A 27,528-nucleotide genomic window follows, 5' to 3' on the forward strand; every position below is an offset into this window, starting at 1 on the left:
AAATTCCAGCCACCTGGCAATTAAGGCCATTGTGCTAACCTTTTCTGTTTCATGCACAAGAACACCAGGAACCCATTTGTGGTCTAATAGTTAACAGCCTGCCTTTTGATTTCTCCTACCGAAGTACATGACCTCACACATTCTTACATTAAACTCCATTTATCAAGTTTTTCCCCATTCATTCATCCCATTTATATCATTTTGCAGAATCTAAATAGCCTCCTTGTGGCATGCCCCCCTACCTATTTTCATGCCATCAGAAAACTTGGATATCTTACACGCGGCATGGTAGCGTAGCGGTTAGCGTGATGCTATTACAGCGCCAGCAATCGGCGTTCGATTCCCGTCGCTGTCTGTAAGGAGTTTGTAACGTTCTCCCGTGTCTGCGTGGGTTTCCTCCTGGTGCTCCGGTTTCCTCCCACATTCCAAAGACGTACGGGTAGGTTAATTTGGGTTTAAAAAATGGGCAGCGCGGACTCGTAGGGCCAGAAGGGCCTGTTACCACGCTGTAAATAAAATTTAAATTTAAAAAATTTAAATTTATAGAGTGTAAATAATTGAGGACTGGTCCTTCAGGCATTACACTAGTTATATCATTGCAGTCTGGAATAAAAAAAACATTTATTCCAATTCTCTGTCTTCTGCACGATAATTAGTCTTCAATCTCTACTAACACACTTCCCCCAGTGCAGCCTTTTATATGGCACCTTAACGAATGCCTTCTGAAAATCCAAGTAAGCCAAATCTATAAGTTCCCCTCTACCGACTCTGCTTGTTATACCTTCAAAAAAACTTACTTTCCCTATTTCCTTTAGATTCTTTTGGAATCACATGATTGCCAACTTAGTTCAATCAGTAATGTCATCAAACCAACCGCCCAGGAAAATCTAAAATATTATTTTAATATCCCGAACATTTTGAACTATTTATGTAAGGGACCTACAATTTACATGTCTATATTTATTTTTAATATCTAGTTCAGTACACCAATGAAAATTCACTTATAATGAAGCATTACATTTTCAGGACATTTTGCACCAAGTATAGTTAAGAAATACCTGGAACTTCTGTTAAATTGCTGACTTCACCAATTTTAGTTCAGAAGCCTAAGAAACGGGAGGGCTGAATGACTGAAAGGAACTTTGTTTTGAATTAATTCCAAAGGCACTGTCGATGTCTCTGTGTAATAATTGCAACAACAGCCAGTTTCACCATAGTTGCAGCCACAAATTCTGGGCCAATAATTATGTTTAATTCTCTTGGTGCTGAATGATTTCTAATTAATGCAGAGGGGGAAAAAAATCAGCCACTGAAATTCATAATAATCACTCAGTCAGAGCTGACAGCCAGATGAATCACAAATCCAAAATTAAATAACTTGTTTGCAAATAAATAAATTTAACCTAATTTAGCTCCCTCAAATTCAGATGCACAACTTGACTTAATAAGATACAAAGCAACTAAATAGGCAGGAGCATCACTCTTTATAACTGCACAGCTCCATATTCCAATGATTCATTGTTCAGGGAATGTTGGCTTTTATATATTTCATCAAACAGACCCTTTGCCATTAAGGTTTCAGATATATGTTACATATAATTTGTGCTGGAGCCACGGAAGCTACAGATAGCTTTAAATAAATGTATAAGTAATGCCATCAAGCTATTATTTTAAGCACATGGCTTAGAGCATCATTGAAAACATACTTGCAAAAAAGCATAACATTTCTGGACATTTTACAGCAGGAATAGTTCAGAAATACCTAGACATGCTAACTGGGATTCACAGCTTGATATCTGTAGTTGACCAAACGATTGTCAACTTAGTTCAACCAGAAGAAAATCAAATCAATCCTACTCCAAAAGTGCATGCATGAATCTAGGCTGAAGCCTCAGTAAACTTCTACAATGCCAGGTGTGAATTTTCCCACAGATGAAGACATAAGACATTGCATGATAGTTCTTTAGAAGTGAAAGATTTGAGTTCTCCTGGTGTTATCACTAACCTTCATCACCTAGCACAACCTCCATGAAAGTAGATCAATTAGTCTCCTAATTGGTTGGAAATTGGAGATCTGATTGTTCAGAAATTGACTTTCATGTTTATCTACAAAATAACTGCAGCTGCACTTTGAGACGTATTTGTTGGCTCTAATTCACTTTAAGATGGCCAAGGGATATGAAAGGAAGTGTATGTGTGTGTGTGTGTGTATATATATATATATTTCTTTTATTGCTACTCAGGCATAAAATGTAGCCATTTCCTAAGATACCTTAGTTTTCAGTAATGTCAGTAAATACTTGGCATTTTACACATATATTTCATACAAATTCTGTTGGTCACCTCAAATCCAAGAACTCCACATATCACACTGCATGTTAGAACAGAAGGTGAAAAGAATTATGTACACTGCTGCTGGATTTTGGGGAGTCACTTAGAATGACATCTGACAACAGCAAGCATTGGAAAAGCTGTATTTCTCACTATGGAGGTAACTAGATTTTTGTGGGAAAATGTGTTTTTAAGATAGTGATGGGAGCTACAAATTCTAGACCATTCATGAAATAATTCTATAAACCCATAAATGAACCAGACAATTAAAGAGTTTTATTTCTGCTTATAAAAGTTATTAAGGATAATTTAACCTCACCATTCCCCCACAACGAGAGAGGGAGAGAGAGGATGCAAATTCCAGCTCCAACTTACTGTGAACTTGTCCATTTCCACACCAGCCAAGGTGGGATGGGAGCTTCTGAATCACCTGCTCGTTGGATTGGATTGGTTTATTATTGTCATGTATATCGAGATACAGTCAGTGCAGGTAAACAAATAAAGTACAAGGGCCACAATCGGGTAGATTGGGAGATCGAGAATCTATCTTTAGTGTACAAGAGGTCCAAGAATCTACTAACAGTGGGATAGAAGCTGTACTTTAGCCCGGTGGTATATGCTTTCAAGCCTTTGTATCCTCTGCCCAGCGGGAGAAAGGAGAAGAGAGAATGAGAATACTCAGAAAAGCAAGCCCCTGATTATAATGCTCTCAAGGCTCTTTAACCACAATTTGAACTTTAAGACACAGGCTGGGATTTCCAAGGACTGGGAAATCTGACAACAAAAGGAAGGCAAAAACAACTGAATTGAGTCAAAAACTGCTCTTAATAGCACCGCTTGCAGGCAAGGAAAAGCTACAGTGGTTCCACTCCACCTCTTCCCCTTCTACTAGAGTTAGATAAACTCTGTCCCCACACCACAACTTTAATCTTTGACCTCTCTTTATGACTCCTTCCTCCTGACACTCCCACCCCTACAAACCCTATTATAGTTCTAGGCCCCCTTGTCCTGATTATTGGTTCAATACCTCACCCTTTATTCACCCTGGTATCCCCAGCACTGCTACCAACCCAACATATTTCACTGTTATAGAGTACAGCACTGGGGGCATTCACTATTGTGTGCTCCTGTTGCTGCCTTTCCCATTTGCCAGTCTGTCAGTTTGGTTGGTTGCCTGGCAGGAAACATAGAGTTTATGTTGGGGGTGGTGTTATATTTGATAGGATCTCCAGTGACTCAGAATTTCATGTACCAAAAAGCCTGCTCCTTTGCCCCCTCCCCGCCTTCTCATAAATATTAGGTTAATTGAGGAGGGTTCCACATCATTGGAACAACGTGCAATTTCTGCAATGTAGTAAATGTGTAATCTGTCAGGGAGGGGACTGCAAATTCTAGTTTCAGTCATAATTTCATTCCATTCCTCAACAACAAATATGTCACGAATTTTATTTTCACCATCACTTGTTCCTCAGGCCTCTGGACCACCACAAAGATAGTCCCAAAATCATTCACTCCAGGCTTGAGACATTCTACATTGCTGACTCAGCCCAAAGCAGTTAATTTACTGCTTTGCTCCTAAGGCCACCTTGATCTCTCAGTGTCTCCTGAATTAACTTACACCATTGTTCCTCTTAAGTCTAGCTAAACAATTACCTTTTCCCCTGAGGTGGCTTAAGAGTCATCTTTCTTTCTGGTTTTCCTACTCCTCTGCCTTGCTCTGTTATTTTATTTTGTCATTCTTGGCACCTCCCAAATCTTTTGCTCTTTTTTCTTATTGCGAATTCCATAAACATCTAACAATCTGATAAAAGCTCATTGAATGTGTCCTTCTTTATCAGATGGAAATTATTACCTCAGTGAGCACAGTAAACTGCCCTCAGAAAATAACAAACATTAAGAGCAAAGCAATCGGATGGTGCCACATGTAATTGTGAGGGTAAAGAATTATTGATAACCAGCTGTACACCCAACAAAAGTGAAATGGGCAACTATCAATAGCAATGTTATCCATGGACCATCATTCTTTGAACTTTTTAACCCATCGATTAAAATGAATACATGGTCTGATATATGTGTTTTCATTTTAAAAAGATGTGAAGTGAAATAAATCTGCAGAAATATGCATTCTCTTTGCTGTTATTCCTTCCATGTAAAATGTGGTGTAGGCTCAGCGTGGGCAGTAGGTGCTGCGTTGAAAATATTGTGTTAGGAGGAAAGTAAGAGTAAACTTTATAAACACATCTCACTATTAGGCTTCCTAATAAAACATAAACATTTCACTCTATTTAACCAAAAGTAGCTTGCCTCCAATCATATGCCTATTTATTTTAGGACATTGGACTAGTATTGGTGAATCACTAGCTTTATCTGTCAGGTATAAAAGATCTATAACTCACTTGCCTATGGCAATCATGAATTATGAAGGTTTCTCTCATGAATAAAATACATTGCTTTGGTGAAATATTACATTTATTCTATTGACTTTAATGTTTTAAAAGAGGGAAAAAAGTAAGATGGGTAAAAATTCATATTTTTAAATCTTCATATTGTTGATCTCTTTATAAGAAGGGGCCAACCTCAGCAGTTTCACAACTATGATGTGCATAATGATGTGTACTCAACTGGCACTGAATTTTCCCAGCTTGGATGCTTCCCATTTAGCATCTGGGACAGGGAAGGATGCTTATCTGTGGGATTGCTTATGGAGCCGCTCACTGCTGCCTGCACAGCAGTTATCAGCCAAGCACTCTCCTGTAAAGCAGGGACCTGAAAATAGCAGGGCTCTGCAGCTTGGGAGGCATCACTAAAACAACAAATGCACTCGACAGGATATTCCTTCTCATCCATTTGTTAACATGTTCGGGGAGGCCTATTTTAAATGGAAAATGTTACTTCTTTATTATCTCTGGAATAAAAATGATTGCACACACTCACAATACAAATATAAACATGCTGACTTCCAACCAGATGATTTGGATTTGAGCCCTAGGGATGCAGTTACTTGGTTCCTAAGTATCCAGTCTGGATGACATCTGGGCTGGTTTGTAAGGAGCTATGGGGGCAATTTTCCACTGTTTAATTTGAGCATTAATAATTGCCTGGACAGATGCATCGAAGGAAACCAGGCAAACACAATCACATGCTTGCAGCAGTGCCTGTCCAATTTTCCATCCACTTAACTTAATGCCTCCCTTCTGGGTTGGAAGGGTCTTGTGACAGGTGGGATGGTGGTGCAATGTGTTGGAGCTCCATCACGTTTTTCCATGAATTGGTAGGAGTTAGTTCTGTAGCTGCTTTCCCCACACTGAAGTGTGGCAAGTGGAAGCCAGACGTTTGGCCACAAGGCCAAGTTGAAGAATGATGAAAGACATCATCAGACTGGTCACCTCCTCTGAACAGCTGCATCAAAGGCAGCCTTGGCAAAGCTCTGAGAGCAGGTTGAGTGCTTGTCCTCACGGTCACGGAATGACAAATAGAAGGAAATTTAAATAAGAACAAAAGAGAAGTAGGTCAAGTGAAAGTGAAAGGCTTAACAGGGAGAACAGTAAAAAAGAGATGGAAGGTAAGTAAACTATTATCTGGCTGTTGACTGTAACCCTTTGGAAACTGAACTAGAATTGTTGCACGAATACAAGAATAATACAATCAACTAAGTTTGGTTCAGTCAAAGAGCAATATGAAATATAACAGCAGTTTTCATTACCAATTGTTTAATATAAGAACATCAATAATGGTCTGCACTCTGTGGTTGTAATGAAGACAAAACTGTTAGTATTTGCTTTTAACAGACTGTGCAATTGACTACTACTCCTTGAGTACACGTGCAGAAATCCACAAATTGCAGTGATTTCTTGCTCTCCCACAGGATCTGCTGTGTTGCAGCTTTTTTCAATGGAATCATTCTCGAGAAATCAGTGAACTAATAAACTGTAGGCACTGACAAACTATTCGTGCTGTAAAATACTCTGAAAATATTACACTACATTGTAAGGTCAAAGTGAATTTTGAATAGTTTATTACTGCTTAGCAAGCTGGGTGATGCTCCCAAAAATCTAATTTTATGTGGATTGTAATTCCCACAGATAAATATTTCAAAATATAATGAATTTTACAAGAATGTTTTTAAAATGTTTTGTATTTAAGTTATTCAGGTTATGTGTATGTACAAATCATTGTTGTGCAATATTAAATGCTTAAAAGTTTAAACACTGACCATTTTCTTCCTGGTTTGATGTTGCTGAAAATTCTTCAATGTGTTTGGCTGCCTAGCCAGTCTAACGACATCACTATTGCTGAATGCCAGGGATCCTGTTAAACCAATACCTGGCAAGATTCAACATTGGTAAAAGGAATGTACACACAAGAGATCATTTTATCTACTTGGGCAGCTTTCTTCGAAGTTAGTAGCAAGTATGAATATTTTTCCTCCAACTGCAAAATCTAACCCAATGAAAAGTGTATTTTGCTGAGTGTTAGAACTAAGTCTTATTTACATCAATGTGCTGTTGACTATATCATACCTCTGCCAAAGTACTTCAATATTAAATGAGATATTTCCGTATGTTACCTCAAATTTTCCAACCCACTGACACTATCTTTTTAACTATCAATACTTCCCCAGTGTATTGAATGGCTCAAGATGCTCCCACTAGTTCTATTTTAGAAGAACAGAATCTAAAATTCAATTATATTTTTAAGATATAATCAGTAGAACATAGGAATATTTTGCATCCTTAAAATTATGCAATACAGTAATATTCCTGACACTGTTACTCTTCCTCCTTGCAAAAAAAAAGTGTCCCTTTAAAAACAAAGTTCAGTAGCATTAAAGTATGTAGTCTTGGCTAGGCCACAATGGCAGACTTGTAAGACAAGTTATCACAATAAGGAGACAAAACAATACAGTGATTCACCCAGGCATCTCTCACTCATTTCCCCACAGCTGAGCACTACCCCTGGGCTGAGAACAGCAAATGTACACCCACTTCCACATTCAGGTTATGTTGATTTCACATGTTCCACAAATTCTACTTGATAATAGTGAACATTAGAAACATAGAGTTGTTGAGTTGACATAAACTAAATTTGTGTATTTTGAAGCTGCAAAGAACATTCAATATAATAAAGACATACAATATTTAGCATGTAGAAACCAAATTCATTACAAAAGCCATCAAAAGAGAAAAATACTAGGACATTTAGAAACCTTTAAGACCATTTTGTGGCTCATACCCAGATAGTGTATGTTCAAACTTCAATGTTAATTCTTATTGAACACGAGCCTTCATGTCATGTGATCTGTGCTAGCTTTTGGCCTTGACCATTCATTAAGCACAATATTTCATTTCAAGGATACAAAGAAAATGGCAAAGCTGCCTTGTAGAAATGGACCTTTTGACAGCTAATCAAGGAGTGGTGTTAATGGCAGCCACGTTGATATGAGCAGCCCAGACTGTCCAATCTCCACTTCTAGGGAAAACGCATGGTGTAGGCTACAGCAGTAATAAATATGAAGGAGAGGATTTGGTTCACATATCTATATATTTCTGTACACAAGTACATACACAGAACCATCTCTGAAACACACATGCCCTTCCAGATTTAATACCATTTTTACCTGTTAAAAGTATTTTGTTCATTCTCCCTTTCATTGACCCTGATATCTTTTTGTAGAAATAATTCAATCCTGTTCATTTATAGATAATATGCTGTATGATAAATTGCACAGTAGCAGTGGTATTGAGCAAATTCTAGTGCTGTCCATTAATTTATTTTCTGTTCTGTTAATCCGGTGAAGCCCATCAGATGCTCGAATGCTTGCTAGAAGAATCGATTGTAACCATCTCTATTAATCTGGTGAGTAGCTGATTGATCGAGGCCTAAACTGGGTCAGTGGTATTGTCTGTTGAAAGGTCAAAACCCCTTAATCATCATTTACTTCAGATAGACTGATCAAACTATTTCCACAGAATGGGGATGCAATATTGACTTGTTTAATATAGATAGGGTGATATTTCAGAAGGAAATTTTTTAAAAAGGAAATGGGTAAATAGAACTTTTCTAACCGATTATTGGGAATTTTTTCAACTTTTGTACTTTAAACCCATTAAACTTTCACTTTGTACTCTCAAAATCACTTTATACAGCTATTCAATGGAAACTAGCACTGTGGATGTATAGAAACAGATTTAAGAGTTGACAAAGTTCACATATGAATGTTAGACAGTAAAACTTTTTACTTTGAATCAGTTGATCCCTGTTTAAGAATGGAACAAATAAGAACAGAGCCTAAAACCATAAAAAAAATTAAAACTAAACTTTGCCAACAGGAAGCTGTACCCTTCCGAATGCAGACAAGTATATACTTGGTCATGGGGTCTGGTAATTTTCTGAGATTGCTTTCTTCTGAATTTTTAAAACTTTAAAACTTCATTTATACAGCACGGTAACAGGCCCTTCCAGCCCAATGAGCCCACGCCTTCTAGCGTGAGCCTGGTCTTGCTATAGAAACTTGCTAGGAAAAATCTTGTGGCCCAAAAGACTTAAATTAATATCATCTAAGCATTTGCCCCTTTAGTGGCTTATACTATGGTGAAAGAAGATTTTAGTTTATTTTCTTTTCCATAAACTGGGAGGAACGGCAATAGGATCTATTCATATATTGCAAATAGAAATGACACAGGCACTCTTTACTTCACCAAATGCTTCAACAATTCGAATTCAGATGCCGATGGCAAATTCTACTTTTGAATTTCAGCAAAAAAATACAAAGCACGCGGTGATGTGAAAACATCATTGTTGGTATTCCAAATACATTCTGACTGTCAAAGTTTCCTGATTATCTTCAAAAGCTCTCTCAGCAGAAATAAACTAAACTGGGATTCAGCCTCACATAGCTGTTCAGGAAGCTGGAAGAGAAATAAAATGAGACATATTTATATCAGCTATGATGGTGAAAGTAGCAGGCATGTTTCAGAGGTGTACATGGAGTGCAGTGAGAAGGAGGGGAGTACACACTGGATTGAGAGAGGAGGAGTGTGCTCACAGTACAGTGAGATTGGAGGGAGAGCACAGAATGGTGAAATGGGAGGAGAGCACGCAGTGGAGTGGGATGGGAGGAAAAGACGCAATGGAGTGGGATGGGAGGAGAGCACGCAGTGGAATGGGATGGGAGGACTTGCATTTCAAAGGAGAAAATTCAAAGGGGATGTGCAGGGCAAGCTTCATATAGAGAATGGTGAGTGCTGGAATGTGCTGCCAGGGCTGTTGGTGGAGGCAGATACAACAGAGCTGTTTAAGAGGCTCAGAAAGGCACATGAAAATGCAGGGAATGGAGGGACATGGACCACGTGCAGGCAGGAGGAATTAGGCGTCATTAGCTTAGTTAGTTTAACACGACATTCTGGGCCGAAGGGCCTGTTCCTGCGCTGTACTCTTCTATGTTCCGTGAGTGCTCACACTGGAGTGAGGTGGGAGGGGAGCACGTAGTGGGGTGAGATGACAGGAGTGCATACACTGGAGTGAGATGGAATGAATAATCACTGTGGTGTAAGATGGGGCATTTTGCCTTTCCAAATCATCAGTAGTTAAACACAAAAAAAAATTGCAGGGCTACAGGAAAAGGATGGGATAGTGGGCCTGGCTGCATTGTTCTTGCAGAGGACTGGCATGGACTCAATGGAGCAAATATTCCCATCCTATGCTCTTCCATTCTATAATCCCTTGATTCCAATATAATAGCAGTCACATTCCTCTTCCTAATTTTAGTTGCATTGAAATCATTGGAACAAATTTCCATGATAAATACAATGTTAGGCTGCTATTAGCCCATGTAGCCAAGGGCATATTCTAACTGGTCATACTATAAATTACATTAAGGCCCTGTGTGGTGTAGATCCTTAAGACAGATCTGTAAACAATGTCATTGTTGACCATTACAATGAGTATCCTGAGACAGATGTATAGAAGACAGACTTGTCCCTGGAATACTGGGTGATATAACCATGGTTTTTGATGTTGGATGAGCAACCTGTTCGGTGAGGTATGTGATGATATTGTTGAAGTATTTGGTAAACTACAGGATGCCTGTGATATTTCCATTTGCAACATATCATTAGATCCTGTTGCTGTTGCTTCCAGTTTATGAAAATAAAATAAAATCTTCATTCACTGGCATTATGCAGAAAAAAATACAGTAATGTGTTGCTAAGCAATTTTGCTCACTTTTCTGGGAGTTAACACAGTCATTTGGACTTTTTAGTGTGAAATGTTCTTGTTCTGTTGCATTGTTTTCCTGGCATTCCCAAACGTCATCAACGGTATTGCGATGCCCAAAATTGACTTCCAGCAAGATTTTCATCCACATCGGTATAAATAATGACTAATACTGTCCACTGAGAGTGGAAAGTAGTTGCATGTTCATCAGATGAGTAATGAGTGAAAAACAGGGGAAGAACATTGACAGAAGAGGTAGTGTCCAAAACCTTCTCCACCCACTTCACACTAGGATGCCACTCTCTCAATACTTGCAGAAGCAACGTCAATGTGCGCTACCTTTCCACAGTCATTCTTAATTACATCTGTGACCTCAGAAAATCTCAAGTACAACCTCAGAAGAATGCCTGTAATGTTCTCAAAGTTATCTTCACTTACAGAAACCCAGCTTCAAGACCCTTCCAGGTTGTTTCTGCAGAGAGTTGCCACAGATAATACTTCTGCTGCTCACTGCTGCAAAGCAGAAATCAATAAAAGCTCAAACATAATAGAGTCATAGACTGGTACAGTGCAGAAACAGACCCTTCAGCCCACCACAACCATACCATATATTACACCCATTGATACCAATCCTATTTACCCACATTAGGTCCACAGCCTTGGCAATTCAGGTACTTGTCTAGATGCCTCTTAAATGTTGGGAGAGTATTTGTCTCCACCACCTCATCAGGCAGTGCTTTCCAGATTCTAAACACCCTCTGTGTGAAGAAATTCCCCTCTGATCCCCTCTAAACTTCTTACTTCTCATCTTAAAACTATGACCTCTTAGATACTCCCACCATTGGAAAAAGATTCTTATCACCTCCCCTATCTATCCTGCTTCAGTTTTTGGTAAATCCCTCTGGCATTTAGAGCTGGCAAGAGTAATCAGAGAGCACACTCGTGCTCTGACAGATTCTTTCCTGGCAACCTCCTGTCAGAAGTGTCCTTGATCAGTGAAGATGGCTCCTGAGTGCACAGTTCCTACCTGGGTTCCTCTGCCCCTCAGGGAGAATTCTGCCATCCTCTTCCCTCATTGGAGCATACAATCATTTCTGGTAAAGACTTCCCAATAGCTGGAAGAAAGCATCTTATACTATGGCTTAATCCTGTAGAGGTTGCTTTCTGAGGTCAGAACTGTGAACAAATGTGCTCATTGAGCAAGAAGTTCGAATACAAATCCTCGTTCCATGAACAACGTGTAGCCCAATAATGCTATACTCCAACAGTGCTGAAAAACTTTGCTATTTTTTCTTAAAGTTTATTATGCAGGTTACAAATGCTGTTTTACTTCCCAACACAGTGACGCAGCTGAATTCCTAGACCAAGTTGTCTTTGCTGTGGGAAAAGCTATAAGGTATGTTTTGTGTGGACTGAAAGGGAGTTGTGACAGCTGTGGTGTGAAATGCAATTTGTATAATAGGAAGGAGATGTGTCACCCATTGGTTGCCATGAGGCAGAGGCGTACCTAATGAAGATCCTGAGAAAAGTGTGTTTATCGTTGGGTGAGTCACATGGCATGCTTTATAATGATGTGAGACAGATTGGAAATATGTTGGTTCTGAAGCCAAATAATTGTCAATGACAACATCATGAAAGTTATTTGACTTGGATCATCTGCAACAAGGCTGAAAATGGGTATTTAGTGTGAAGCAGGAACTGAAGAGGAATGGAACAGAATAGCATGCCTCTACATTCCCTTATGAAATACAGGCAACTGAATGCTGATTTTCAGTTGCTGTTATGAGTTTAAGTCATGCTGCATTTCCAACAAGCTGGTAACAGCAGAGTTAACCTAATATTCAACAAGTGGAACAAGGTTGTAGGGGATCATTCATCTAAACTCTTGGCTTTTGTTTCTGTACTATTTTGAAATATGAGAGTGAATTTATCTCAGGGCAAAAATGTACTAATCTACAGGACTCATGAAAAAGGATAGATTCTCATCAGCTATAGCAATGCTGCAAGTAATTGTGGTCATTTTCTGGGATATTGCATAAATGTTTCATTGGTCTTCTGTAATTCCTTCAGAAACTGAAATTAGTATGATTATGAAGAATGATGAAGTACCTTTGAGCTTGTTCGTTATAGACATAGGTACTGATTTATGTCCTTCAAAACTACGGCTATCTCAAGTGTGACCCATTGTTGCTTATAATCTAATTCCAACAACATGTGAATAGAAAACAACTCAATTTAGTTTACACCACCTTACTTGGCTGAGAATCTTTTCTTTGAATTAGAGCACTGACTACTAACCCTTTGGTTATATAAAGCTGTATCTTTGGTTGTAGCATAAAATGAATAAAGTGGATGGATGGATGCAGTAAAATAGAGTAAAAAGCCACCAAGCACAATGATGAGGCCACCACTCATGGCATCCATTCTCCATCTATGTCAGGCTTGCAATAGCTATTAATTTCATCTGGGCTCTGTGTGTTATTAGACCCTTAGCCACAATCTCTGTATAAAATATCTGCACTTAATAACCCTGAGTGATTCCTGTCAACCCACATTATGTGTGAGGTCAGAATGCAAGTATATATTTCGCTGTGCCTACATGCCAATTAAACTTCCAGGAAAGATTAGCACTGAAGTTGGCCGAGTAAGATGCAAACAGTGTGCGTATACTTATTTTAGAATTTCAAGCTGACCCTTAAGGCGGGTCAAGTGAAAATTTCAAATCTTGAAAATTTTAAGGATATTGGATCCTTAAAGAAAGAAGGTATAAGTGGGTGAGAAAAAGAAACAAATAACTTTCTCATTCGGACAATCCTTTAGCAGCTTGTGCCAATATCTATATGGTTTGGTCAGTTTTTGTCTGAAGCTCCTCGTAATAATTTGTTATGGTAAAGGAGCTGTATAAATGCAAGTTGTTGTTGCTGTTGAACAGATCATACTTATTAGAGAGTAGCAATTTGCATAGTCTTGAAGAGTTGATCAAAGAGGAGATATTTGTGGAGTAACTGTTACTTTTTGGTCCATTAACATTACTTTGTTCTTTTGTTTATATTATTGATGTTTCAAGTGTAAATTTTCTAAATTAAGCAGTAAAAGGTTATTTTTCAGCATCTTCACCATTATCGATCCACTGCTGCGAATCACAGTGACATAACATTGCAACTTATTGTCCCTGAAGTACATTTACCGAGAAACTGGTAAACATGGCCCAGCAGCAATAGTGACAGGTCAGCACGAATGTGAAGACAGAAATCTTGTGTTTTAAAATGACCGTCATATGATAGTTATGGCCACTGAAGTGCTCCTGGACATGCCAACAGAATCCTTCTTCGTGGCACACCCAATAGAGCTGGTGCCTCACACCCGCAGTGACCCTGATTCAATCCTGACCTGCCGGTGTGGAGTTTGCATATTCTCCCTTGACCACGTGGGTTTCCTCCAGATGCTCATATTCCAAAAATGTGTGGTTTGCTAGGTTAATTGGCCACTGGAAATTGCTCCTAGTGTGTAGGTGAGTGGTAGAGTCTTGGGGAGTTGATGAGAATGTGGGAAGAACTGGTCACAGGGACACTTAGTGAGGAAGAGACCAGCAGTGTATCAAAGGCTAGAAGAGTGCAAAGTTCAGCTGGTGAGGAATGAGATTGGTCTGTGAGCTTGATGGGCCAAAACGGTCTCCTTCTGTGTTGTAAGGAAACAGTATAGGATAAATCCATCACATTAGTACAATTTATGGTACATTTCCTTGCTTCGGCAATGGTGTCAGAGAGTCGAGTACAGCAACCTAGTGCTTACTTCCATCATGCTGCTCCAACCTTGTGGAATTTTTTGAGGTTGGCTCTAATTGGCTGCATATAGGATTCCTGAGCAAATTAAGCAGAAAATAAGGTCCCTCATTAGACAACTAAGCACAAGATCACCATACTGATAGATTTTCCCCCAGCACAGAGAAAATTGATAGAACCATGTGGCAGAGGAATGAGAAGGAGCCATCATTTATACTCAGGAGCCTAGTTGCTTTAAATATTGACCAGTTCTTTAAGTCTAATGATGGACCTTATTTTCTGCTTAATTTGCTCAGGAATCCCATATGCGGCCAATTAGAGCCAACAACTACTGAGCAGTCCTCTTTTGGACATGGTTAGGCAGGTATACCAGGATCTACAGCTAAGATTGGTAGTTTAATGGCAGGCAGAAGCAGTTTGGTGTAACCACCTGGTGAATTCCCTAACATGCCTTTTTTCTGTCTTCTACCACCATAACTAGGAAGTATAATTTGGTGCTCAACAGCCACCCTAATTGTTTAATGTACATCTGCAAGACCCAATGCTTGCCCTTTTTTGTTCTGTTCCCCCTTGAATTGCCGTGACTGTTGGAAAGAGTTTCTTTTTTGAAGTTGGCTTGTTTTTCAGCTTTTGCTGCCCTGCTGATGTCTTGGAAATGCTTCAATTTCAGCTTGCTTTACGGTTGATTAAAAAACAATGTTCAGCTGTGAGAGACCAGCGGAGTATGAAAGGCTAGGAGAGTGCAGTGTTCAGCTTGAGTAGATGTATAGCATCGAGATAGAATTGGGCCCACCTTCTCCTTCCTCTACAGTTAACACTTGAATGAAGTGAACGAACAAGGAGAGTTTGATTCTGGTACACACCAACCCATCAGCAGTATATTTCAATGTAAGGCATGGAAGCCTGGAGGACACTCAACATGTGTGCGGAGTGCCCAGATCCGAAGAAGTGAACAAAGTAAAATATTACAGAGGACCGTTCAGATCGGACACAGTCTCTACATAAGAACAATCCACCAGGTCCCATTCTTTTGCCCTCTCGCCACAGCCTTGCAAATTCTTTCTTTTCAGATACTTATCCAGCTCCCTTTGGAACGTTGCAACTGGATCTGCCTAAACTCTCACTCCTGGCTGTTCATTCCAGACTGTAACCACTCACAGTTTAACATTTCACATCACTCTTGCCAATCACTTTCATTCTATGTCCACTGGTTCTTGACCCCCCTCCTCGAAAGGGAACTGTTTCTCTCTTTCTGCTCTATCTATATACTTCATGATTTTAAATCCCTCCAGTAGATGCCTCACAATCTCCTCTACTCCAAGGACAACCACAACTTTGTCAAGCTTTCCGCATAACCAAAGTCCCTCATCCCATTTCAGTAGATCTCTCCTGTGCCCTCTCTAAAACCTTTACATCTTTCCGAAAGCACAGCATCCAGAACTAGACAGAATATGTTATTTGTGGCTGAACTGGTATTTGATAATAAGTTCATCGTAACTACAGTGGAAAGAGAAACTCCAAATTATCAAGGGCAGAGGAAAGCTCTGAGGCAGGTTAGAGATCGAGCACATACGTGTCAATATAACTTTTAACTCTTCCACCACATTCCCATCCAACCTACTGTGAGAATGGACCCAGAGAATCAACACTATTTGGTTATATTTGTGCCCGATTCCGTATCCAGTGGTATTTTCAAAATCCTTTAGCAATTCCATTATTAGCCTGCAGTTTCAGTTTTGGGTGCAATCAATCATGAGTATATATTGTGTTGCTGACATATTTTACTTTTTTTTGTTTATGTTAACTCACTTATTGCTGAATATAAAATCTGCCATTTTGGAAAACAGCTTAAAACATATATCTGAACTGCAGAATATTTACTGGTATAAATAATCGTTAACCGGCTGCCGTTTGATTAATACAATTTGATTAATACATGCTTGTCACAAAACTAAATATTTTATTTATACCTCCGTGAATGATCCAACTTTAAATAACTCAACATGCTTTTAAAACACAACACAGAGCCAGATGCAAGTTACTTTGGTACAAAGGAGACAGTAAAGTAGAAAAAAAACTTGACAATATTCCTATTGGTGTCCTTGTGTTTAATAAAAACTGAATTTTAGGAGTTTACTCAAAAGTTTTCAAATGGTGCAATTAGCAGAAACTGTAATAGTGATTGATTTGATCAGTTTGCCAGTTTGATGGTCTGGCCAGTTTATAGCTTGATGGTTTTTAGTTATTGAAAGATACAAAGGAGACCGATTTGCCTTCAATGGGATTTGCACTTGAAATTCCTTGTTCTTTAGCACTGCTTCGGACAACTTCAGGCAAATTTCACAGAAAAGGCTGAGGCAACATTATAAAATATACTGATTTAATCAATTTACTCTGAGGAAATACTATCTTTTGTACATTCTCTATCCACTGTGCACAGAAGTACATAGAAACCCTTCATGGACTGATAAGGGATCACTGGTGGATTACAGAATGCAAAGCACGTTGACAGCAACTTCTGTGAAACTATTCAGACAACATATTTTTAAAAATGTGGAAAATTGCTGCATCCTTGTTAACTAGTCAGATAATTTCTGATGGAAAGCTAATTGATGTCAATTTTTAAGGCAATTCCCCAAATCCCTACCTCCCCCCATCCCTCTGGTTTGGTCCCTAATTTCCTAGAGGAATCTGAAATTTTGGATGATGTAAATCTCCAGAAATTATTTTGGAATTCTTGAAAAGTCAGTTTAATTTGTCTCAGAACAAGTTGAACCTGCATAATGACTTACTTAATTTACTATCTTAGCGTGATTATGGTCAAGAAAATAACCTACACTGATTTAGAAGACTGACCCTTTGGGAAATGTTATTGCTTTGTTTAGATCTGCTTGCTGACAGAAATTACCAAGGCATGAGCAAGTATGAAAGTATAAAGTCAAAACAAGTGGTGTCAGTTCAGAAGCAATTGCTTTAAAAACCAGGCACATATTTCTCTGTTTTTTTTTTACTATCAGCTATTGTAAGCTGTGGGTTCATATCTATATTTACACAGTTTTAGGCTATATGTATTTGCTGGATAGAAGGGTTACTTACCATAAAAGCTATAAAGTTAACGTCCAGAAGACACAAGAGGTGGGATTATTGAAGGGAAAGATAATATGGCAAAAAATTTCTATAATTAGGAAATTATACCGTGCTGTTATAATCTGAAGGGAAGGAAAACCATTGAGTTTTGTAGAGATAATATTGATTCTATATCAAACTCTCTTAAAAAAAGGGGCTAGAAACTTTCTCCTGTGTAAGACAAAGCTTCTGTGTTCTACACGAGCAAATTTTATTTAAGGGCCATGCAAAACGCAATTGAGACTTGTGTGCATGTTTGTGAATAGGATATGTACACACTGAGGCCAACAGACATGGTCAACAATGTCAAATTGTACACAATGCCTATTTTGATGTTACTTACACAAAGTTCTTTTGATAATTTCTGCATCATGTTTGGTCAATCCCACTCAAGCAGGTCTTAATTAGAAAGTTGAAGTCTGCCTCAGCTGTGGTTGTAAGGGAACATTACCCAATGCCCGAACTTCAGATCTGACACTAATGCCAGCAATACTCTGGACCTCCAAACCAGGTCCAGTCTACTCTCCACCCCCTTCTCCCATAATCCAATGCCTACCTGATTTCGTCTCCAAACCATGCAGTGATAGAAAAAATGGGGAAAAGAGTTATAGAGCTGGACAGCACAGAAACAGGCCACACAGCCCAACTCATCGATGCAGACCATGATGTCTATCTACGCTAAAGGCTTCTCTTTATGCATTATGTCCAATGCTCTTTTGAGCACCTTGTCTTTGGCCTAGTACTGAATAGAACCTCACTGCCAAGGGCCTCAAACAGAAAATCAAGAGGCAAGGGCAGTTGTGGCTGAGATTGTTTGTATCCAAATATATTATCAGAGGATAAGACCTAAGTAATGCCAGTTTCTAAACAGAAGGTAATACTTGCGATACTTCAAATTATTGGCCCATTAGTCTGTAGGGAAACCAACAGAGTCCATTGAAAACAAGCTGTTGGTGTTGATGGTAATGAAATGATGAACTCTAGATATTTTGACTTCTAAGAGAAACTAGTGACAAAAGTAAATGTTCTTAGTGGTAAGAAAGGGCATTGAAGAATAAATAAGAAACAAAGCATGAGTTAATAGTAGCTTGTATTAGGCACTTGTGATTAAGCATGTATCTCAGGGTGGAGAGATTCATTGTTCACATGGACCAATTAAACATGTGACATTCATAAAAAACACTGGGAAGCATGATATTTGCAGGAAAGATAAAGTTAGATAAAAGTTTATGGAGGCTTCTAAAGAAACAGCTGAATTACCAATATTGGGAAATGTTTACATTGTATATACTGTATTAGTGATAAAGTGCAAAATATGATTTCAAATTAATCATTAAAAGACATGGATTAAGAAAATAAAATATAGTTTGAATGATTGACTAAACAATATGAATATAGTCATCAAATATGAAACAACTGCATGGGCAAATGAAATATTGGTGAACATAATATATACAAAGCACAAAGACCAATGGGAATGTAGCAGCAGTGAGACATGAAGTATTCAATGTCAAAGGGGTTGAAGCCTTTGTAAAAGGTACAATGCAATAAAAAGCACCTATGTTTTCTAAGGAACACATTCTATTTGTTGTGATTGATAATTAGTCCAGATGGACCCTGAATTGAATGATGAAGCAAACTGGGTGAAGAGCTCATGTCTGCTCAGTTTTGTTAAAATCCTCAAGACTGCCTTGTGTTCAGGCACCAACTGCAATAATCCATTGTATTCCAGGAATTACTGAGTTTACTTCATGTTAAAACAGATATGGACGAATTGGTCGGGTTTGCTTGCATTTTATCTCATAAGTGACGAGCTACAAAATTCAAAAGTCCTCCAGAACAGGTAGAGGGTTTTGACTTACGACGTAATGGAGTTGTTTCACATGAATCTCATAAATTAACACCGATATAAATGTTATGGTTGTACACAAACCAAAAAGAATTAACAAGTAAACTAAATATGAGTTTGATGCACTGTGTAAAAACATTAAAATCTTCACAAGCAATGGAATGTTTTTGCTCCTTCCTCAAACCAATGTGCTCCTCATGGAATTACAAAACATAAAAAAGATGCATCTGTATTATCTAGAGCTGACATTCATGATTAATTGATTCACATTACACAGATGGATAGTGGAACAACCTTCCACTCTTTTGGGAAATCTAAGTTTGGGTCAGTGCTAGTGAACAATTGGACATTAAGTACTCAACAATTCATAAGAACTTAAATATCCAAGAATCTCTTAAAACATTGATAAGAAAAGGAAAATAAATACCCCACAGACTAGTGCTGGAGTTATTTTTAACCCAAGTCTTTATTCATATGGTTAACCTTGGTATTCCACTTATTTTTTTAAGAAGTATTTTATGGGAATCAATATCCTACCTCCAAACGGATTACCCAGGTATTTGGCTATAGTTTACTGTTAGCAGAAATGCCATCAATGAAGCATTGAAATCAGTAATTCAGACTTTGGCTATACTGGATGCTGGGAGGAAATTGGAAACCTGGCCCTTGAGGTGTACTGGGACCATATTTTACATGTAATGAAATAGAATATTTCAACAATTTGTAGAGAAATCTGAATTGCTCACATTCCGAATGGATTGGCCTTTAACTACCTATTTTGTTCAATTTCTCAAGGAGAGATTAAAGATAAGAACACTGTAAACAAAGACTGAAATGAAAATAATAGTTCTTCAAAATTGTTTCCTTAACAAATGGTGCAGATGGTAACACCTACAATTCAATTTACACACCAAAGATCCCACATCCTACACGTGGGGATATTTGTTTAAAATTGCAAATTGATGGTTCAATTCTGAAAAGAGTGTCAGATACAAGTTGGCAACGTGATAATGAATACAATCTGGATCAATTTAAGTTTAACTTCTTGGTTTTTGCTTGGCAGACAATGGGTCAGAAGTATCTCGACACTGATCATGCTCCACTGCTCTCAGCTTCCTGTAGGTCCTGTGGAAACACAAGTGAACAGGTTTTCCACGCCACGTCTGCTGAAGTGATTGAAGCAGAGCATGACCATTTCCAAGGGAATTCTCAGCCAATGTGCTGTCTTTTGGGAGAAATGAAAGAACATTGATTGTATCACCAATCTACAGTTCAGAGAAGTAATGGTTTCAGTTGGCACACAGTGGCTGAATTTGAAAATACTGAGATTCTTATAGTTCCAATACTTTTAATTTTATGGCCCATCCCTGGTTGCTCTTTGCAAGTGGTGATGGATATCAATTATTTTAGTTAGAATGATAAGTAACTTTTCCTGAGGTACTGACGGGTCGGAATGAACATAGTGGGGGCTAAAGTGCTTGCTTATGTGCTGTATGACTTTGTAACTCTGGGACATCAGCAAACCAGCTCAATTTTTACTGTTTTCATGCTGAATTCTGCTGGTGCTTGCTGACAAATGCATTGAATATTATTTCATTTTATACATTGGTTGGATTCAAACTCACTACCCCAAGCTTTCTATCCGTGCCCAATAACCACTGACTTACCATACTTGTTATGTGTTGAGCTGACCAGCTTGGCTATTCTCCATAGGGAGGTGTTAAAGTGGATGCCAAGTGCTTTGTCACAGACAGGAAATAATACTAGATTACTCTTGCATACCTCCCAGTGGCCAATTTCAGAATGGTTTTGACAGAGGTCCAGAAGCAGGTCACTTGACAAATCTCAGTGTGGCTGGGTAGCCACCAACTAGAAGACGACATTTTAAAATGTATTATAGATGCAATAAACTAATAATAAAAAAAAATACATGAAATGGTGGCTTTATCTAATTGTCATTTAGAATATTCAAAATTGTATGATTTATTTAGAATAATTGAATCTTTGGCCTGCATCGAAAATTTCCAGTGGCATTCATCTTAGCTGAAGAATTCAACTTAAAACCTGTCTAGGTTAAAATTGTTACAGCTACTGTAGGTTTACATTATTTCTGAAGAAACATTATCTTCAACTTTCACCTGAGGTGGACTGAGAAAACATGATTACTAATTAAATTCTGTTCTGTTTGTATCATAGACCAATCCCTGTATTAGGCCTGAAGCCAACATCATTATGGAAGCTGGGGAATGAGGGCTTTATCAGTGGGAGCTTTCATTCAAAAATGAAACCTGTCAAAAGCCCTATTTAATTTACAAATCAGTACTTATTCCAAACTGCAGTTGATGCATGTTAATTGTTGAAGTATAAATGTAGCAGCTCCTTGAATTAATGTTTTAAAGATATTATAAATGGAACAATGCCTGATCGAACAGTTAGCCTGGGGTTTCAGAGCAGAAACACTCTCTGAAGCTGGTGCTGCACACTGACATGGCTACTGATTCTCCAATGTACAATGCCAAGAAAGAGTATTGCATTTCTCATGTAAGCTGCACCATCAAGGAGAGGTACTGAGAAAGATTAGTCGGTTACCCACAGGCAGGCAATAGAATCAAAGCATAAGGTCTTCGAAGCCTTTCTCATGTAACTTCTCCCAGTTGGGTCAGAAGTAGCATTGCTGGGATTCTGCGAGCAGGTGGTAAAGGGGGTGCAGAGGGCAGGCAGTTACTAATCAATCAAGAAAAAAAAAGATATAATGAAAAATATAGTTATAAATACCAGCTGTGGCTGCTAGAAATAGAACTTCTGCACTGATTGTAGTTAAGATTGCCATCAAAAGGATCATCGGAAGAACCATGACCACCATGACAATGAATCCAAGGAAAATGCAGTCCATTGAAACCATTCCAGTTAAAATTGACTGGAATCTGTATTGGCCTTAAACTGTAAATATGGTAAGAACTACTCAGCTGAGAAGAGAATGGCTCAAAATTTCGTCATAATTTGGGATACTACATTGCACCCAAATTTCTGTGATCATTTCTCCAGTTCCACAGTTACATCTGCCAAACCTCAACTAACTAATGATCACTGGCTTGCTGCAAAACTCTAGTTTCCCGTTTTTGAACCAGATCTGAGCAGACAGCGTAAACTTAAATCTAAAGTTTTATGAGCATCAAAACCCTAAGTCGATATTTCTGAAGTTTTGTAATACTTTTCTAAATAGCAAAATGTTATAAGCACTATGATGACAAGACCAAGACAGATAATTAACATATTTTTGTATCGTTAAGGGTTTATTGAATAATACAAGATGAAAAATTCATATTTATTGTTGGAGGAGCAAATAAATGTTTGTTACAATCAAGATCTGAGTTGGAAGGGCCCTTTATTTCCCTACAACAAATTCAATCACCATGAGCTCGATGGTTGTGTGGAAACCTCAGACGGATAAAAAGATGCACATTTTCACTCCTCCACCATGTTACTCAAGAAGAATCCAAAGATAGGGACATTTCTACATGCAGGTTTCTACTTAAGTTTCCTCCCACCTCCTTGAAGGTTAATTAGCTAAACATATCTTTTGGGCAAACCAATAAATAGACTATCTCTAGATTATCATGGGAGATGGATGCACATCCTGTCAATAAGACAGGAGAAAATGGATCTCCTTCCAAATAATAACTATTTAATTGATATTACAAATTAACTTCATTTCTGTAGCTTCAACTACCAGTCTCTCATCGATTTCTACTCTTCTGTGACTATGGGAGAAATCTAACATAAAATTAACTAACTACTGACCTAACCCTAATGAACCATGGCCAATGACTTGCAGCCATGTGAGGTAAGGCATGCCTCACAGTTAGTAAAAAGCATTATTAGTCCAGGAGAGCTCCACCAGGTACATTTATCAATCTCTTCCCAAAGGAAGCAAACTGCCCTGGAATCATTGCATAATGGGGAATGGTGAAAGATAATGACTATCATTTCCAATACAAGCTTGGGAAGAATTTGCTTTAACTGCAAATCGGACGTGCAGCAAATTCTGACAGTTTATTCCTCAGTTGTTTTATCGAAGACATCTTTATTTTGTTTCTAGTTCTTAAAATGACTACTTTTTTTCCTTACAAACTGAAAGAGAGTTTAAATGAGTGGTAAATTATTCAGCCACCAGTCAGCAAAAGCCCACAAAGTGCACCACTGTGTGATTACCTGCATAATGCTGAATGTATTTTCTTACACAGCTGAAAGTGATCCTGCAGAATAAAACTACTAAACTATCACTGTAATGCAAACAGCCTCATTCAGGGTCATGTATTGATCCACTCAGGCCAGCTTATTCCCAAAGGGATAGTTTCTACGCTTCTCTGTTTGGAACCTTTGGCACTTTTTGAATAGAAATGATATTGAAAAGTGAGACACAACCTGGAACCCTTTGAGAGAACAAACCAGACTGTGGTTAGCTGGAAATAAGTATCAGGAGAAATAGTAGAAAAATGAATGTTTGAAAGACTCAAAGATGTTTACTCTGCTTTCGAAAACACAGATCGTATAAAATACATTCTTTGGAACATCAGCTGTCAATGCAAGATTTTCAACATTAACACCAGTCAGGGCAAAGTTATCTGATGTCAAATCATGAAGGGGTACTAATTAATCAGCTAGATTCTATGTGATTTAAATAATGCTGATGTAAAATGTAGTTGAGAAACAATTAGATCTGATAAACCTGTACACCTATAAGCCATGTAAACCATATTATGGACTGGGATAGGTTTAGTATTTATAGAGAAATTATTCTTGAACTTCGTGTATTGATGAATGAATTTAAGGTCAATTTAAATATTATCGATCACCATACATAGTTGGATGAAAGTACATTTTTTCTTGTTTTCTCTATAATGGATTCTCTACAATCTTTCCGTATTGTTATAAGCTATTTAACACCATGCATTTTCTATTCAGACAGGGGAGTGGACAGTCTGGGTGATGCAGTCTTCAAGGCCACTGCCAATGCCACTTCATGAACTTTCAATCGGAGCTGGGGTTCTGATGGGGGAAATTGACCATGTCCTCCTCTCCATCTAGTGGCTTAATCAAATAAGTGATTCCAGGCAGAACACTGCCCCCTACTCTCGAGTTTTGACCTTTTGGTTTGGTATCAAGTATCCAAAAGTTACACTTGTCAGGTCAGACCGTGCAAGGATTGAGGTTAGTATTTGTGAGTCTTCACTTTTCAAAAAGAGCACACTGGGTGCATTGTACACACTGCATTTTTAACAGCAATGTTCTCTTGAAATAACTCCAGACAGTCAATGAACAGCTATCAACAATGTAAGAACTGTATAGGCAATGGATACCTGTTAATAGCATGCAAGAGCTATACAAATAGTGAAGGCAACCAATAATGTAAAAAAAAGTCAGACATTCAATAGTGTAAAGCAAAATAATTCAAGTGTTGAGCCAGCAATGTGCAAAACTACAATAATCAAAAATTAACACTAAAGGCATAGCCTTTTAGAAAAGATTATTTCACCCTAGCCAGAATAAACAAGAATTCATACAATTAACACTAGCATTACCATGACTTCCTTAATTTAACTAAATTTAACTTGAGCTTGAAACAAAAGCAAATATTTCAAATGATTAGTATAAATGGGGCAGGTTTCGAATCAGAGACCTTTTTTATATAACTTCTAATTTTGACTTCAATAGAATGTAAAAAGGAAATTGCTTAAAAATGGGCGCACAGCTCATCAGATGAGAGGTTAAAATCACAGTTTATGATATCTGTTGAATAAACAGGGACTTTATGTGGCAGTCAGTGTTTTATTGAGCAGACAATAATGATTAATAAAAGTAGCTAAGGAGAAATGTGTTCTACTGAACTGTGTAATCCTAAATGTTATTAAAGGAGATATCAGTCCACTTACTGATGTCTCTCAGTTATCCCTTGTTATTATCTCTGATGCTTTAAAACTCCTTTATCAGAGCAACCTGTGATTAGCCACTTTATGTGTGCCCAAATACAACATTGCAACATTCAGTTCCAGTTACAATTGATAGGAATAATGGCCTGCTTTTAAAGGTTTACCATTAATGCATTTAGGATTGTGAACGTTCAATAGAATATACTTCTGTAAATAATAAGAATGAACAATCTAATTTTACACAGCGTGTTTCAGGAATAAGTTGAGAGAAAACGTTATGAAGTCATTCACATGTAAGTTAAGCAGCGAGTGTACAGTTTTCCATAAGGTACGTCCATTTTTAATATTACTAATAATCCAATTAGTATCATATTTACTACAAGAACAATGAACTTTGGTCTTGCAGGAACTCATAATTTATTTTCATCTGAGATATTAAGAGCTCACTTTTAGCAATTGTAACAGTTATTATCAAATTTAAAAATATATAAAAGAGAGCAAGTAAACTTTTCTTGGCATTTCTTACCCGTGAGTCTTATGCTGAGAATGGCATGAATGTCCCCGTACCAGTGCTCAGGATTCTGCAAAATACAGAAAAAACACGAGTTGTTGACTGAAATAACATGGGAAGTGGGCAGCAAACAACAAACACCTAACAATGCAGTGAATTGATTGACAATGTCTCAAAGTACATTCCATCCATTTACTGCTTGCACTACACAATGTTTTTTTTATTACTGTCTGGGAAAGCACGTTTCAATCCATCATACAACAGAGGAGGTCATTTGGCACATTCTTTGAAGGAGCTCGACAATCAATCCTATCTTAATCTCATTTTCTTAGTTATTCAGATTTTTCCTTGATAAGTATTTATCCAAGTTCTCTTTCTACAATTACTATTGAATCTCCTCTCACCACCCCTTTGGATACTGTATTCCAGATCATAGCAACTTATTGCTCGAGAAAGATTCTTCTCACCACATTTTTGCCAGTTACCTTAAATCTGTGCGCTTGGTTATCATTGCTTCGTGGAAACAGCTTGTCCTTGTCTTGTCTACCAAAATAGTTCTAAATTTTGAACATTTCTTTTAAATCTCCCTTCAGCCTTCTCTGTAATGAGCATAAACCCTTCCTCTCTACTCTCCTTGTTCAAATCTTCATTCCAAGGCCTTGTAGCATGGTGCAGAGCTAAAGCCTAACCAGTGACTTATAAAGTTTCAGCATAACTTGTTTGTTTCTACATACTTCTATACATAAAGTTAATGTTTTCCATAAACTTTATTTAAACAGGTTCTTACTTTCACAACAATCAGACATTTCAGAGTTACTCCATCAGCAGTTATTTCCAGATTTTTTAAAAACTGATTTCATTTAATAACATTCACACTGTCTGGCTTACTCTGACATGTGACACAACCGTTAATTTGGGTGATTTGTTTTTGTAAGTGCAAGAATCCGTCAATGGAGTTGTAATTTTCAAAATCAAAATGCCACAAATTCATCATTTTTATTATGTCTGGACCAACTTTCAATTGGAATTTTTGAAACCTAAAATTATACAAATTGTACTGGTAATATAGAACTGTACTTTAACAAAAGACCAAAACAGAGCAAATAATTATATGTAGCAACAAACAATCTACTGGGGGAACTCAGTGGGTCAAGCAGCATCTGTGGGGGGAAAGGAATTGTCAACATTTCAGGTCAAAACCCTGCATTTCTTTTACCCACAGATACTGCTCGACCTGCTGAGCTCCTCCAGCTCCAGATTGTTTGTTACTCCAGATTCCAGGAGCTGAAGTCTCGTGTCTCCAAATAATTAAAAGTTTCCAATTAATATTTTCTGAAAAGTATTTTTCAAAAGTATTTTTGAAAATTTTGTTTTATTATGTTGACAATGCAAAATAGAAAATTAGTATCTGATCTATATGTTGTGTAATCTCTCTATGGTCTATTGAGTCCTTGTAACAGGTTAACCATGGCTCGATTGGTAGCTCCCTCCCAAGTCAGGAGGTTGCATGTTCAAATCCTACTCCAGAAACTTAAGCACACAACTTGGGTGGACATTCAAATGCAGTACTCAGGGACGGCAAAACTGTCACAGGTGCTATTATGTCAGATGTTTTGTTGAACTGTGGGCCCATCTGTCTTCTTGAATGGATAGAAGGATTACTATTCTGAAGGAGAAGGGGAAATTAACCCCAGAGTCCTGGCCAATATTTAACTCTCAATTAATATGATTGAAACAAATTTATCAAGAAATTCATTCACAGTTAGTAAACACTGGGGCTATGAT

The 27,528-nt window shown here is 37.9% G+C and overlaps 1 protein-coding gene across 1 annotated transcript in view; it reads right to left on the minus strand.

Moving 5' to 3' along the window:
• rbfox3a (RNA binding fox-1 homolog 3a) overlaps positions 1 to 27,528 on the minus strand; it is a 994,762-nt gene that overhangs the window by 475,806 nt on the left and 491,428 nt on the right. Inside the window, exon 3 of the mRNA XM_052032864.1 lies at positions 25,759 to 25,813. The gene's annotated coding sequence lies outside the window, so the exon portion shown is untranslated. The remainder of the gene's footprint in view (positions 1 to 25,758; positions 25,814 to 27,528) is intronic.

The sequence above is a fragment of the Pristis pectinata genome, chromosome 18 (assembly GCF_009764475.1).
Source record: "Pristis pectinata isolate sPriPec2 chromosome 18, sPriPec2.1.pri, whole genome shotgun sequence".
In the NCBI taxonomy this organism is placed as follows: domain Eukaryota; kingdom Metazoa; phylum Chordata; class Chondrichthyes; order Rhinopristiformes; family Pristidae; genus Pristis; species Pristis pectinata.